Source organism: Felis catus, chromosome X (assembly GCF_018350175.1).
Source record: "Felis catus isolate Fca126 chromosome X, F.catus_Fca126_mat1.0, whole genome shotgun sequence".
In the NCBI taxonomy this organism is placed as follows: domain Eukaryota; kingdom Metazoa; phylum Chordata; class Mammalia; order Carnivora; family Felidae; genus Felis; species Felis catus.
The window spans coordinates 92048208-92063448 of record NC_058386.1 but is presented as its reverse complement, the minus strand read 5'-3'; the positions used below and the strand labels follow the sequence as shown (position 1 = coordinate 92063448).

Below are 15241 nucleotides of genomic sequence, written 5' to 3'. Positions count from 1 at the left end.
AAACCAAGTAGGGTCAGTCTTAAGACGCTACTACAGTTTGTTACCATATTTTGTTTCATGTTTGCTTTTTTTTCTCATTAACATTCTGTGGCATTCCGTGGCATTTTCAGGAAGGATCTGTAATATGCAAACTGAAACATTGCCTTTTTTAGGTAGCTGCAACATTTTTTTAGGAACTTAATTGTCTTGGTAGGAAAAAATGTTACCAAACTATTTGTTGCATATTTGGTCATGCTAAGCTGTGAGCTATGTAATAATATGTGACTCGCCGTCTTGCATTTAACCTTTGTTTCCAGAGAAAAAAAAAATCGAATAGGTTTGCCTTAGGGCATCTTAATGACCAAAACAATCGCATCATTTCATTTCAGACTCTTCAGAAAAGGTGGCAATAGATCAAATCCAGATTTTTTTTTTCCCCTGGCCATGATTTGTAATAATGGTCTCTTAAGACACAGAATCAATTTGACTGATTTTGCCTTTGCGTCCATTCTAGTGTGTTCCTTCTGAATGACCCTCGGTAGGCCTGTGGTCAGGAGTTTCACAGCCACAGGAATCACTTTTCACATGAAGCTGAACTTTCTTTGTTTGACATTTATTTTGAGGCAGCCTGAGAGAGAAGATCGTGGCTCTTGTGCACTGGATTGTTTTTCCTTCATTGTTTGAAGCAGCCGTGATTTTCTGCTTTCGGTCTGTTTGGTTTGGGACAAGGTGACAACATGACCCAGGAGGGTAGGCATTCGTATCCAGAGTTGCCTGAGAATTTTTGTTATCTCCATGACCCCCATACACCCCAGCTCCACTGCTCCATTCTGGATGGTTCTGCTACTTCTCCAGGCCGTGCAAGATGCTTAGTTCTCTTCTCACGTATCCTGTTTGATGTCTGGAAAGGCCTTTTACTTTGATCCAGTCAAGATAAGGTGACTCATTGTAACCAGAACATTTATAAAGAAAACTAAAGGAAAATAAAGCAAAAACAGAAATATAGCAAGGGATGATATCTCAGACCAAACTGGTTATTCTAACTTAAAATCCACTTTAGCTCAGTTTGGCTAGTGCAATTTCAAAAAAAAAAAAATCTGTTTCTTTCTTTTGCCTCACTCTTTCTGGGAAACAAAGAGCATGCTAGAATAAGCTATTAAGACTTTTATTCTGGAGTAGATTTAAGTTGACACCAGTTTCAGATAAGTGGGATCCTTAGTTTCTCGTAGAACTTAATTTGCGGGGCACCTGGGTGGCTCAGTCAGTAAGGCGTCGATTTTTTTTTTTTTTTAATGTTTATTTTTGAGAGAGAGAGACAGAGAGAGAGAGACAGAGAGAGACAGAGACAGACTGTGATCAGGGGAGGGGCAGAGAGAGAGGGAGACACAGAATTGAAGCAGGCCCCAGGCTCTGAGCTGTCGGCACTGAGCCAGATGCGGGGCTCAAACTCATAAACCAGGAGATCATGACCTGAGCCGAAGTCGGATGCTTAACCAACTGAGCCACCCAGGCACCCCTCTTGTTCACTTCTTTTAAGACATATTCATCAGCCACTTGAATTCTTCTCCTAATGTTCTAGTCATGGTGGCCCCTTCCTAGCATCAGAGACTCTTTACCTCTTTCTTTCGGATGGAACTCTGCACTCTTTGGAAATGCCCACTAAGTTCCATTTGTCCTCTATTCATTTTCAGAGTAGAGCTCACCGGCATGCCCTTGGCCCAATGGATGGTCAGGACATTCCAGGTTACCTGGTTTTTCTATGTTCCTGGGGGCAATCATCCTCTCCTTGGATACAGCCTCCAGAATTGAATCCAGAGTGATGTGGCCAAAAAGTAATGGTATTCCTCATTTCTTATTCATGAATATGCATAACTTGAATATAAATAATATGTATACTTAGCCTTCACAATAGAAGCTAGTTAAGGGGCGCCTGGGTGGCTCCGTTGGTCAAGCCTCCGACTTGGGCTCAGTTCATGATCTCATGGTTGGTGAGTTTGAGCCCCGCATCGGGCTCTGGGCTGACAGCTCAGAGCTCAGAACCTGGAGCCTGCTTCAGATTCTGTGGCTTCCTCTCTCTCTGCCCTTCCCCGCCTTGTGCTTTGTCTCTCCCAAAAATAAACTTTAAAAAATGTTTTAATTTTTTTTTATTTTTTAATATATTGTCAAATTGGATTACATACGATATCCCGTGCTCATCCCAACAAGTGCCCTCCTCAATGCCCATCACCCATTTTCCCCTCCCCCACCCCCCAATCCACCTTCAGTTCTCTGTATTTAAGAGTCTCTTGTGGTTTGCCTCCCTCCCTCTCTGTAACTATTTTTCCCCCTCCCTTCCCCCACGGTCTTCTGTTAAGGGTCTCAAGATCCACATATGAGTGAAAACATACGATATCTGTCCTTCTCTGACTGATTTATGCCACTAGCTTTTTTTAAAAAAAGAAGCTAGTTAAGGACTGCACCTTTCAGTAGAGTAGTATGCTTAACACACTTCATTAGCAAAGGTAAAGAAGCATGTTGTCACCATTTATTAGCTTAGGTAATCCTATGAGAATAAATACATAATTCCACAAAGAGAACCATGATGGGTGTAGTGTGGGTACAAAAACAACACAGTAGCGTGATGGCACTTTCAATGTAAAGTAACGTGACAGAGTTGGGGCTCACCGTCTCACTTTGGGACCTCTGAAGGCAACGTGGTCAAAAGAACAGTTCGATCTGCCTTTGCTTGCTCAGACAGGTTGGAATTCATTGAGAATGGGGACCAAGCCTTCCTTTCTTCAGATATTCTTTTTCTTAAAAATTTTTTTTTTACATTTATTTATTTTTGAGAGACAGAGACAGAGCACAAGTGAGGGAGGGGCAGAGAGAGGAAAGACAAAATCCAAAGCAGGCTCCAGGCTCTGAACTGTCAGCACAGAACCCGATAGGGGGCTCAAACCCACAAACCTTGAGGTTGTGTCCTGAGCCGAAGCCGGAAGCTTAAACGACTGAGCCACCCAGGCGCCCCTCTCTAGCTATTCTTAGCACAAAATGTTTACGAACTATGGATTTCAGCTCCAACTTTGCCACTTACTGGATTTGTGGCTCTGAGCAGTTCATCTAACTTCTTTGCTCCTCAATTTCCTCATCCGTAAAATGTGAACAATAAAAATAGTAGTACTTGTAGGATTGTTCCAGAGATTAAATTAATTGAATGCATGCAAAGGGCTCAGGACAGTTTCTGGCTCCTAGTATTTTCCTAGTCCAATAAATATAACTAACATTATACAAAAAAAAAAAAAAAAAAAAACATGGTAGTGTGATATCAAATCGTTTTTCCTTTCAAGGGCTAATTTGGTTTTTTTTGGGCACACCTCTCACCAGCCAGAAATTATCAGCCAACTTCTCAGAACATCCATTCTTTTCCACATGCATCGACTGTCCACACTAAAGTCAAATTGATAATTTTATTTTTTTCAATGTTTTTTTTTTTTTTAATTTTTGGGACAGAGAGAGACAGAGCATGAACGGGGGAGGGGCAGAGAGAGAGAGGGAGACACAGAATCGGAAGCAGGCTCCAGGCTCCGAGCCATCAGCCCAGAGCCCGACGCGGGGCTCGAACTCGCGGACCGCGAGATCGTGACCTGGCTGAAGTCGGACGCTTCACCGACTGCGCCACCCAGGCGCCCCTCAAATTGATAATTTTAAAACTGTAAATCTGACTATATTACTTCTCTGGTTAAGACCCTATCATGGCTTTCGTTTGCATTGAAAATAAATTGCAAATACTTTAAGACAGCCCTACATAATCGGGTCCCTGCCTACCATTCCCATCTCATCTCATGCTACTGTCCAACTATCTTTTCAAGCTCTAGCCACACTGACCTTTTCACAGAACACTAGTCCACTCACCCTCTCCGTGGCTGGCTCCTCATTCTTCAAATCTCAGTTTAAATATGGCCATTACAGAGAGGGTTTCCCTTATGCTTAAACGAAATTAAGTAATCGCTACACACAACGTGGGGCTTGAACTCATGACCCTGAGATGAAGCGTTGTATGCTCTACTAAGCCAGCCAGTGCTCCTGACAACCTATTATCTAATATAGGACCTGGCACCTGGTAGGTAATCAATAAATATCTCTCCATTAAATAAATGGTAAGTAGATTATTTGTTGCCAAAATTTAGGTTTTCTTTATACACGGAAAATAAGACTAAATTAGCTGGCCTAAAATAAGGACCTGATTTCAACCATAGTTATAACCTTGAGTACAACTGTGGAATGTTTTAGAAAAAAACAAATATAGTTTTTAGATAGCATCAACATCAAGTATTTCTTGATACATCTGATTTGTAAAAAAAAATATAATGCAAGCCTTTTAAAACTGCTTTCTCTTCAATTTAGTGCGTATTGTTTGAGAATAACTGCCTTTTTTCCTATACAGGCATAATGTTGCATAATGTTGTAGATTTTAAACTATTTTTTTTCAAAAGCATATATTTGGTCCTATAGACATTGTAGTTAGAGTAAAGCCAAGAATTTGAAATTGGGATCCATTTGCCTCCTTTGCTCTTAAAATGAAGACGGCGAGGGACATCTGATGGTTGAGCATCCGACTTCAGCTCAGTTCATGATCTCACGGTTCATGAGTTCGAGCCCTGAGTCTGGCTCTCTGCTGACAGCTCAGAGCCTGGAGCCTGTTTAGGATTCTGTGTCTCCCTTTCTCTCTGCCCCTCCCCCACTCGTGCTCTGTCTCTCTCTCCTTAAAAAAGAAAATAAGTAAACATTAAAAATAAATTAAAAAAAATAAAATGAAGCCTGCCGAAAGATGACTAATGATGTTGCACTGACCTGTGCTAACTGGGTAACTACGGCAAACGAATAAAATCTTGAATTACATTTTAAAAGATTCTTCAGATCAGAGAGTAGGAATGGTGAAATACCTCTGTTTGAGCCTGAAACCTACAAAAAGAAAATCCAGAGGTGGTGCTAACCTTCAAAATAGTGAAGGGTATCTGCCAAAATAAGCAATTCAACTCTCATGGCATATACATTCACTAAAGGAGCAGGAAGCATGAGAAGAAATCCCTGTTCATGAAAACTGTGCCCACTAACTTTCCCTAGGAGTTTCCAGACTGTCAAGGACTCTGATTTCCTGGCAGTGTCCCCTTCAAAATAATTGGTCCTATATTTATGACTTAGCGCCAGCTGCCACAACACAAATCCTTTTATCACTGTGCTAACACAGGTCCAAAATGGCAAATACCTGAAACATGCTAAGCTCTCTTTCACTATTTGGGGGCTTTATGGTCTGTTACATTTATTTGTTTGTTTGTTTTTTAAATCCATGTACACGTACCATACTGTTTTAGTTATTGTAATTTTTGAACCAGCTTCCACAATTTGTTAGAATAAGTCTACCTCGTTAGTTTTGATTTGCAGAATATACTTGTTATTCTTGGCTATATATATTCTTTAGTATGGAGTTCGTTTCATCAAGGTACAAAAATCATTTCTGCGACTTCTATTGTAAATTTTATTAAAACCATCCATGAATTTGAGAGGACTTAACAACTAAAAACCATTTGTATTCTCATCTGTTTTTCAAGTTTGTTTGTTTTTTTTTTTTTTTTTGTAAAGTTTTGTGGTTTTCTCCCTATGGGTCCTGCACATTTATTGTCGAGACTATGCCTAGATATTTTCTGTTTAGGTGTTACAGGAAATGGATTCTATACTGTGTTTTATAACTGATTACTGAAATGTTTAGGAAAACTGGTAAATTCAAACTCTCACTCTCAATCATTGCATTTGCAGGTATTGATCATGTCTTCTGACTTCCAGAAGTGATGTCTCTTATTTGCTTCCTGTCTCATTGCCCTGGTTAGGAAATTAAATTAACAAATAAACCATAATAGTGATAGCAGCTCTTCTTATATTGTTTCTGATTTTAACAAGAGTACATTAGGGTGTTTTGCCACTGCATACGATGTTAGCTGTTGATTCAGGACAGATAGTTACTATCCCAGTAAGGAAAATATGTGATATTGTTTGTGAATTGACATGCCATTCTTCCTCTTCTAATCTTCTCCCCATTGCTCCAAATTCAGCACATGTGCTGTGGAAGAGAGGGCCACATTGGTCTTTCAATAAAACCGGCCCGTTATATTTAAGTCTTTTTAAACATTTTGAGGGTAGAGGTCAGAGGGTATTTTAAAAGCAGTCTGAATTAAAAGTAGGGCTAGTTAAGGTCTGTGGCAGATTGGAAAATATTAAACCTGAAGCGTTATGATAATGAACCCTATTTCTATGGATATGAGCCATTCATCTAGAAGGAGGGGAAGTCAATTGAATGAGTTGGTAACTTGGTTTCCACAAGGAGCTTTTCTCTGATTAGAGGCAAGGCATTTAGGAGGAAAATAAACACAAAGGGGAGAGAACCAGAAAGCCTCCTTTGCTGTGAATATTAAAGAAAAGAAGGCAAAGGACTGCCACTGCTCTCCAAATCTAATTAGCGGCACTAAGTGAGTTGTTTCCAGAAAGGATAGAAAAGACAGTTAACAGCTTTTGAAACCTGTAGGAGAGAGGAGGCCGAGCTGGGATATTTGACCATTGTTAGTTTGAGAATTGTTAGTTAAAGTAGTAGCTTAAGAAAACTGCCAGCCCTTGTCAGGATGCTGTGAAAATACAGAGTGCCAGACCTTTTCAATGCCTCGAAGCATTGTACCTGAGAATGCTCAACGTTTTCTTGAACACGGAGAGAAACACCAAGCTTTGTTTAAGCTGATTAATAACAGTTGAACGTAGCGAAAAAGGCCAGCCTAAGTAGTGGTAGTATTTCTTCTTATTGCATCCATGTTATATAGATCTAGGTTTGATATAATGAGTGTTAAATGTTTGCCCTGCTTTTTTATCTCCCTCTTGTGTGCAAGATCTTTATTCGTTCTAACTTAAGATATATTTCCACAACACATGTTGGTATTTAGAAGCATCCTCTCACCCTATAAATGAACGATCATTGCTCGTAAAAGAAATGAGCATTTTTAAATATTTACGTTTAAAAGTTTAAGAACATGTATGAACACTGTTTATTCTTTTGCACTGTTCGAATGATCATGTGGGTATTACTTATTCAATGTAAAGAACAGGCCTATTTGCAAATATTTTCCTAGTAATATACATTCATTGTGACAAATTCAGAAACAGGAAAATGCAGACATTTAAAATTTATAAAAAAGTGAAATTTGAGAGTGGCTCCCCACTTCTGCCCCCCCTAAGCCCAGGTAGTCACTTGTGCCTCTCTGTTGTGTATTCTTTACGACTCCTTCCTATTCATATGCAAACATATAAACACAGGTTTGGTGGGTTTTTTATTTAATGTGAACATACTATGTAGATTTTCTGCAATTTGCTTTATCCCCCCATGTAATTGATATATTTGCATATCTACACAGTAATTTTAGAACAGTAATTTTAAAAAAAATTAATGTTCATTTATTTTTGAGAGAGAGAGAGAGCAAGCCAGCGGGGTTGGGGCAGAGAGAGAGGGAGACACAGAATCCGAAGCAGGCTCCAGGCTCCAAGCTGTCAGCACCGAGCCCGATGCGGGCTCGAACTCACGAACCGTGAGATCATGACCTGAGCTGAAGTCGGACGCTTAACCCACTGAGCCACCCAGGCGCCCCTAGAACAGTAATTTTAGAAACAGGCAGATATCCATAGAAAAAAGGTAGCCTCATCTAGGTAAATGCACTATTGTACCAAACCTGTAAGGCCAGATTGAACGCCATCCACTTGGGGGCAGCTACTGGAATTGTGAGCTAAAGTCTTAAAGTAATGATTCTCACTCAGTCCCAGGAGAATGACTTATCAATTTCTTGAGAGCAGGGCTGTGAAATCGAGACCATAAACTCTCTTCTGAGAACTGCTTTATTTCCAAATGATGCAACAAATTACCTATTATCAAGTCGCTTGCACGATACAGTCGTCCTCATGAGCAGACAAGGGAGAGAACACATAGGCCCTGGTCTCAAGGATTGCTCAGACCAGTGGTTCTCAAACTCTAATGTGTACCGAAAATCACCAGAGCACTTGCTAAAACACAGGCTGCGGGGCTCCACACCCAGAGCTTCTGATTCTCAGGCGGGGGGCCCAAGAATTTGCATTGCTAGCAAGTTCTCAGAGGACGCTGCCCCTCAAGTCTCAGGATCCCATTTTGAGAACCACTGCCTCAAGAAAAAAAGAAAAAAAAATCAATCCCTGTAGTAGGCATCCATTTCCCAACGTATTTGACTTAGACAAACAAACTTCACATCACGGAATTCACCGAAAGGCAAACAAAGCAGACCCAAATGACAATTTCTATATCACGTACTCCTTAACTCTCCAGCGTTTAAAACCTACTGCAGCAAAAGAGGCTGAAGCCTTCATTTCTATTCACTGGGTTGAAAACGCAGCTCTTTTTTTTTCTTGTTCACACCTTCTTGCCTCCCACCTAGCTAGTTCCCCAATATGCCACCTGAGAGCCACCACTTTTTTTGAAACCCATTGTAATCCTAGAATGAACAACGAATGCATATTGTGTTCCGACTAAGGATAAGATCCTGGTGAGAAATGCAGTCTTTCAAAAGAAGCCCTTTTTCATTCTCAACACTTACCGGGGCTCGTCTTCCAGGCTATTGTCCAACATTCTTCTGAGAGAGTGTAAGGAAGGCGTAAAGAGCTCGGGGCTCCAGTCTTAGCTTCGCACTTCTTGCCCACGTCATCAAAACTCTCTACCTTCAGTTTTCTCATCTGTAAAGCTGATATAACAGTAACACCTACCTGAAAGGTCATAAGGATTCAACGAGGCGATGTGAGACGATGTGTAAAGTACTTAGCATAGTACCTGGCCCTTAATAAATGTTCACTAAATACATGTTACTATTCCTACTGCTACTTCATAGTAAATAATTGGAATAGAGAATTGGGTTCCTGGCTGTAGCTCTTTCTTTCAATACAAACATAACTAACAATGTACCATGAAAATTTCCTTCGCTTGGGTGGCTCAGTGGGTTGAATGTCTGACTTTGGCTCAGGTCGTGATCTCACAGTTTGTGGATCCGAGCCCACCCCCGCACCCCCCCCCACCCCCGTCAGGCTCTGCGCTGACAGCTCAGAGCCTGAAGCCTGCTTCGGATTCTGTGTCTCCCTCTCTCTCCCCGCCCTCCGCTCGCGCTCTGTCTCTCTCTGTCTCGAAAATAAATAAACATTAAAATTTTTTTTTAAAAATTAAAGTGATGGCAATGGGAAGGAGTATGAGGTTAATGTGAAAGATTTTAGAGACAACAGACCTGGGAATCGATTAGAGATCAGAAAGATCAAAGAACCTAAGGTAGCTCTTAGTTTTTCTACTATAGGCAACCAAGGGGAGAGTAATACCATTGACAGAAATGAGAAAGAAGCAAAGGTTGGGAGAGGGGGCCGTAGAGGCAAAGTTGAGTCGAGGATGGTCTGCCATGGGCCCGAGCTCTCCTGCAGGTCATTGCTCTGTATGCCAAACTGCAAGTCCTAACCATCCTCTGTCCCTGTCCATGACAGTGCTTGCTCCCTGAAGTGAGAGACTGGCTTGTTTACTGCTTGCTACAAAAGGTGCTGAGCCCTTAGTCCTGGCTTCCTCAGGTTGCCGTGCAACTCACCGCATGCCAGCTACCAACCCGGGCCATTGGGACACCACATGGGGCATAGGGCAGAAGAACAAGCACTACCACGTGAATGCTCCTTCTGCTTGCCATGCTGTGAGCAATTGTCTTGCTCTGATCCAGGTTTCAGAAAAGTTTTCCTGGAAAGGGCCAGGTAGTAACTACGTTAGGCTTTATAAGCCACCTGCAGCAATAACTCAGTTCTATCATTGTTCCCTGAGAGCAGCTACAAACAACATAAAAACAAATGAGTGTGGATGTGTTACGTAAGAAACTTATTATGGACATTGAAAGTTGCCTATCATGCAATTTTCATGTGTTATAAACTATTCTTCTTTTGGCTTTTTTAACCATTTAAAAATTTAAAATAGATATATTTTTTTATTTTTTTAAGTTTATTTATTTTGAGAGAGACTGAGAGAGAGAGAGAGAGAGAGCAGAGGAGGGGCAGAGAGAGAGAGAGGGAGCGACAGAATCCCAAGCAGGCTCCGCCCTATCACTGCAGAGCCTGATGTGGGGCTTGAACTCACGAACCATGAGATCATGACCTGAGCCAAAACTGAGAGTTGAATGCTTAACCAACTGAGGCGCCCAGGTACCCAAAAAATAATTTTTAACATACAAAAACAGGTAGTGGGCCAGATTTTGCAGGGGGGTATAGTTTGCCCAACCCTTCTCTGAAAAACTGACTCAAGTACTCTTACTGTCACACATGCAGCACTATGGCAAGCCAATAGGTATGCTTGCTTAGTCACCTCTTTTGCAGCTTTGTTATTCCTTGCTATTCTCTATGAGATTGGGATTCTTTCCTTATCCTGCAATTCACTTTGAACATGATTTGTTTGACGTACCTGCAGAGGATAAGACATCCAAGTGGAGATGCATAACCCTGCCCTTAGGAAAGATATCAGAGATAACGATAAATATATCAGAAAGAAATTAGTTTATAGGTGGCAGTGAAAACAAAGAGAATAGCTGAGTTTTCTCAAGAATAGCACAAATAATGAGAAAAGAAGAGAGCCAACAATACGAGATCCTGGAAAAACAAGTACATGGAGAGCAGTGGTTCTAAAATGGGGATAATTTGCCTCCCAGAGATATTTGGAAATGTCTCAAGACAGCTGATTGTCACAACTGAGGGAGTGCTACTGGCATCTAGTGGGTAGGAGTTAGGAATACAGTGAAACATCCGACCATGCATAGGACAACCCTCCATAGCAAAAAGATTTGGGGCTCAAAATGCCAATACTGAAAGGTTAAGAAACCCTTTTTTAAAAAGAAAGGGGGGCACCTGGGTGGCTCAGTTGGTTAAGTGTCCGACTTCAGCTCAGGTCATGATCTCGTGGTTCATGGGTTCAACCCCCAAGTCAGACTCTGTGTTAACAGCACAGAACCTAGAGCCTACTTGGGATTCTGTCTCTCCTTCTCGCTCTGTCCCTCTCCGACTCCTGCTCTCTCTCTCTCTCTCTTAAAAATAAATAAAACATTAAAAATATTATAAATAAAAAGAATAAAGAGAAGAGAAAATGCGTCATAAAATAAGACCCAGGGAACACACCCAATGCTCAGACCTTGGGTTCTAATACCATAATTAGTGATCCTTAAAGAAATGACTGATTTTAGGCCTGGGGTAGAAAATATAGAAGTGAGCCTAAAGCAACTTGTGGTGCCAGAAGGTAAGTATTAATACACAAACACACACACACACACAACACACAACACACACACACAGAGTCTGATCAAAGCTGGACAATTGGAGCAACAGAATTATTAACAAAATTATTGAGCTAATATTAGATGATAACCCAAGAATAAAATACATATTCATGAGCCAACCCTGATATAAATGAATGATTAAATAAATACACGGGAGAGAGGAGACAAATCTCACATGCATAAGAATTCCAAATGCTTAACGTAAATACTACTTTAAAGAAAATGGAGTAGCACTACCCATTCCTTAAGGGCGGTATGGATGATGCACGGTGACTTCCTTCCAAAAACTACAGTATGGGAACAGAGGGGAAACCTGAGCCACTTGAACCAGGCGATCAAGGTTAACATCAACAGTAATAAATCACGTTGATGTCACCTACCATTGACATAATGTGAGGAAAATGGCATTTTACCTCTGATCTTCCAATCTGAAACCCATCACCCCAGTCTAATCATAAGAAAAAACATCAGACGAATCAGAATAGAGGTACATTCTACAACATGCCTAACCAGTAGTCTTTAACACTTTTAAAGTCAATCACAAACAAGGAGAGACGGAGACCCTGTCATAGCCAAGAGGAGCTTAAGAAGACATGACAACTAATTATAATTTAGTATCCTAGATGAGATCTTGGAACAAAAAAGAACATTCAGTTAAAAACTAAGGTTATCTGACCATAAAATCTGGACTTAGTTAACTATAATGTACCAATGTTGGTTCATTAATTGTGACAAGTGTACCAGACTGTTCTCAGATAGCAATAATAGGGGAAGCAATGTGAGGCATATGGGAACTCTGTGCTATCATCACAATTTTTCTGTAAATCCAAAACTTCTGCAACTTTAACATTTGTTTTTTAAAAAGTAAGGCCCAGGAATGGCCAGAGAGGTAGAATAAGAGAAGTGGCAACATCAAAACCAAGGAAGAGTCTGGTTTCAGAATAGAGGGAGGGGTCAACTGTGTGAATTGAAGACAGAACAAGTAAGATGCGATTAAAACGTATCTCAAGAAGTTGGCACGTGAGAGCTAAATTAGTGACTATTGCCTGAATGAAAGGTGTAGATTCTTCTTTTGAGAAGAAGTTTGGTCATGAGTTTAAAAGAGAGAGAGATGACTATAAAGAGAGATTGGTTGGAATAGTTTCCTCTCTCTTTTTAGGTCGGGGAAAACCATATTTATTTCTACCCGCATACAATTTCTCCTATCTGGAGAAACCATGCTTCTCATCTCTGCTTGTCCACTTTCTATCATATTCTTGCACGGGGGCCATCTTAACCTTCTCTGTTTCGTTCCAATTTTAGTATATGTGCCGCCAAGGTGAACACTATCATATTCTTTAAGGCCCAGCTCCAGTCCTCTCTCTTCTCTTAACCCTTCTTCAATTCTCTTGCAGTGTCTCTCAGTATGCACTATACATAAAGGCTACCATTTAAAGTATCTGGCTCACTGGATGAATTTGAATATTCTACCTAACTCCAAGAAGCTAGTGATGATCAACTTGCTTCACCCCATAATCCTTACACGTGTTCAGTTTGTCTATATGGTGGTTTGTAAAAATCTTCCTCTGTCACTCCTCACAGTTGTTGGTGTAGAATAAGCACTTACTAAATATTTATTGAATGAATGAGTGAGTGCGCATTCTGTTACCCCTCTAGAAAGAAATCTTGAAGGAAGAGTTTGTTTTTCCTGATATGTCTCCTGATGTGTACTCAGAATAGGCTTCTTTCACTTAGTAATATGCACTGAAGCTTCTTCTATGGCTTTGCATGGCTTGGTAACCAACTCATGTCTTTTTAGCACTGAATTACATCCCAAATTCCGGATGTACCATAGCTTATTTATCCATGCACCTCCCGAAGGATATCTTGGTTGCTTTCAAGTTTTGACAGTGACGAATAGGCTTCTATAAAAATGTGCATGCTGGGTTTTTTGTGGACATAGTTTTTCAACTCCTTTGGGTAAATATCCAGGAGTGTGGTTGCTGAATAATATGGTAAGACTGTGTTGAGTTTCTTAAGTTTGTAACTGCCACACCGTCTTCCAAAATGCCCATACCATTTTGCATTCCCACCAGCAATGAAAGTGACTTTCTGTTACTCCACAGCCTCACCAGTGTTTCACGGTGTCAATGTTTTGGATTTTGGCCATTCTAACAAGGGTGTAGTGACATCTCATTGTTTTAATTTCCATGTCCCTGATAACACATAATGTGGAGCATCTTGTCATATGCTTCTCTGCCATCTGTATATCTTCTTTGGCGAGTTATCTGTTAAGGTTTTTAGCCCATCTTTAAATTAGGTTGTTTTTTTTTCTCACTGTTGAGCTTTAGGATATATATGGTGTGTGTGTATATATATATATATATATATATATATGTGTGTGTGTGTGTGTGTGTGTGTGTATATATATACTATGATATATACTATGATAATAGTCCTTTAGCAAATATGTCTTTTGCAAATATTTTTTTCCTAGTCTGTGGCTTGTCTTCTCATTCCCAGGACAGTGTCTTTGACACAGCAGAAGTCTTTAATCTTAATAAGGTCCAGCTTGTCGATTACTTCTTTATGGATCATACCTTTGGCCCCATAGTTGGTGCCTTTGGAAAAACTGAATAGTCTCGCTGTTGGATTCAATTTGTTTTGATGTTGTATATAATAACCATCACCAAATCCAAGGTCATATAGGTTTCCACCTATATTATCTTCTTGGAGTTTTACAGTTTTGCATTTTGCATGTAGCTCTCCAATCCATTTTGAGTTAATTTTTGTAATGTGTGTGAAGTCTGTGCTTCGGTTCATAGTTTCGTGTGTAAATGTCCAGTTGGTCTAGCACCGTTTGTTAAAAAGACCATCTTTCCTGCATTGTATTGCCTTTGCCCCTTTGTCAAAGATGAGACTATATATATGTGAGTCTATTTCTGGGCTTTCTAGCCTTTTCCTGTTTTTGTTTATTCTTTTGCCAATACCACATCGTCTTGATTACTGTAACTTTATCCTAACTCTTGAAATCGGGCCGTATCGGTCTTCCAACTTTGTTCTTGGCCTACAATGCAGGGTTGGTTATTTTGTAATTTTTGTTTCTCTACATAAACTTCAGAATCAGTTTGTCAATACAAAAAAAGAAATAACTCAGTGGGATTTAGATGGGGATTGCACTGGATCTACAAGTCAACTTTGGAGGCACTAATGTCTTGGCAATATTGAATCTACCATCACTTCTGAAGAATAATTTTGCAGGGTCCATAATTCTAAGTTGGTGTTTTCTTTTCTCTCAAAACTTTAAATATTTCGCTCCACTCTCTACTTGCTTGCATTGCTTCTGAGAAGTCAGATGTAAATTCTTATCTTTGTTCCTGTATAAATAAGGGATTTCCTCCCCTCTGGCTTCCTTCAAGATATTGTCTTTACCTTTCATTTTCTGCAGTTTGAATATAATATGCTTAGGTGTCATTTTTTGGTTGTTGTTGTCGCCGTTATTTATCTTTCTTGATGTTCTTTGGGCTTCCTGGATATGTGGTTTGGTGTCTGTGATTAATTTGGTGCAATTTTCAGTCATTGCTTCAAATATTTATTTTGTTCCTCTTTCTTCTCTTTCATGTATTCACTTTACACACACATTATAACTTTTATGGTTGTCCCATGGTTCTTAGATATCCTGTTCTGTTTTTTTCAGTAATTTTTTGCTCTTCACTTTTCCATTTTTGGAGTTTCTATTAATGGGGCGCCTGGGTGGCTCAGTCAGTTAACTGTACAGCTCTTGATTTCAGCTCAGGTCATGATCTCACAGTCGTGAGATCAAGCCCTATGTCAAGCTCAGTGTGAAGCATGAAGCCTGCTTGGGATTCTCTCTCTGCTGCTCCCTGCTCATGTTCTCTGTCTCTCAAAAT

General features: G+C 40.2%; 1 long non-coding RNA gene and 1 pseudogene across 1 annotated transcript in view; both read right to left on the bottom strand.

Annotated features, from left to right (window-relative positions):
* The window catches only part of LOC123383468, an 80181-nt gene that overhangs the window by 12799 nt on the left and 52141 nt on the right, over nt 1-15241 (bottom strand). The window lies entirely within an intron of this gene.
* On the bottom strand, nt 12563-12677 carry LOC111558842 (annotated as a pseudogene).